The sequence below is a fragment of the Myotis davidii genome, unplaced genomic scaffold (assembly GCF_000327345.1).
Source record: "Myotis davidii unplaced genomic scaffold, ASM32734v1 scaffold1458, whole genome shotgun sequence".
Taxonomy (NCBI): Eukaryota; Metazoa; Chordata; class Mammalia; order Chiroptera; family Vespertilionidae; genus Myotis; species Myotis davidii.
The window spans coordinates 106,924-108,148 of record NW_006289400.1 but is presented as its reverse complement, the minus strand read 5'-3'; the positions used below and the strand labels follow the sequence as shown (position 1 = coordinate 108,148).

General features: G+C 45.8%; 1 long non-coding RNA gene across 1 annotated transcript in view; it reads left to right on the top strand.

The window, feature by feature from the left end:
* Positions 1 to 1,015: 1,015 nt before the first annotated feature.
* The window catches only part of LOC107182804, a 6,183-nt gene continuing 5,973 nt past the window's right edge, over positions 1,016 to 1,225 (top strand). Inside the window, exon 1 of the long non-coding RNA XR_001513534.1 lies at positions 1,016 to 1,207. This is a non-coding gene — a long non-coding RNA (uncharacterized LOC107182804). The remainder of the gene's footprint in view (positions 1,208 to 1,225) is intronic.

Below are 1,225 nucleotides of genomic sequence, written 5' to 3'. Positions count from 1 at the left end.
CAGGTAAGAATGGGAGCGGATTCAGGTCTGGAGGAGCTTTGTGACAACATGGTTGTCTGTTCTGCAGGTGATGAGGGCAATGGGAGATTTGGAGCAACAGAGGCAGGTGATCTGACTCATTAGATGCCCTGTGGCTGCAGCACAGAGAGCAATATGGGTGAGAGGGAGGTGGTGTGATCGTCTGGGAGAGTGTGATGTATCAGGGCCAGCCTGACAGGGTTGAGCCGGGCTGAGGCAGGGAGGTGGGAATTGAGAAAAGAAAGAAAGACAGGAAAGCGGGGTCAGGAGGACCCCAGTTCTCTTGATGAACTGAAGCAACTTTATTAGCCACACAACACTATTTATACATAACACACTGAATAGGAGGTCTATCAAGAGGAATGTATTCTTTGTTCCTCTTAATCTCTAAGGGAGGGATACAGCAGAAGGACAAGTTCTCAGTACAGCATATCTCAGTAAATAGGTACAGACTTCTTGGCAAGCTATGAAAGGCTGTTTTCATTCTACAAATGTTACTCCCATTCTACTGATAATCACTATCCAAACAAGTCTGGGAAAACTGTGTGGGTAACGGTCCCGGCCTTGCTAGCCCCTGCAGGTGCAAGGACCTTGCCAGCTTACATCTGGCCCCCAAAAGTGATGGTACCTGGCTATTGATGGTGGTCGTGGAGATGGAAGACACAGTTGGATCCGGGATTGGTATTTTAGGTGTGGCCACCAGGATTTTCTAATTTTGAAATGAAGGTTTGTATTTAGCATCCGGGGATATGGAAGCACCATCATCTGGCATGAAGACATTCATAGTGGGAAGTTTCATGTTCATTGCCGATAAACATGAACGAACACTTATTTTGGCCTGTTATGGTATGAGATATTTCAGAGAGTAGTCAAAGAGCATCTGAAACTCGGTGAAGTTGTTCAAGACGAAGACTACTGAAAAGGAGTGAAGACCACTGGTTCGGAGAGGAGTTGAAGATCATCATTTTATTTGAATTTGAGGCCCTAGTGTGCTAGGGTGAAGGACTGAGGCATGGAAAGGTTACAGAATGTTACAGAATGTGCTAAGGGGAGGAAATGGGACATGAGAAATTGAATGTTCTGGGAGGGGGGACTGACGTATAGAGGATTGTGTCAAGGTTAGGAACCATGGAAGAAAAATTGCTAGATTGTCTTAGGAAAACAATGTGTTATGATACGCTCCAGCCAGGTGTGTCTCTGTTTACGC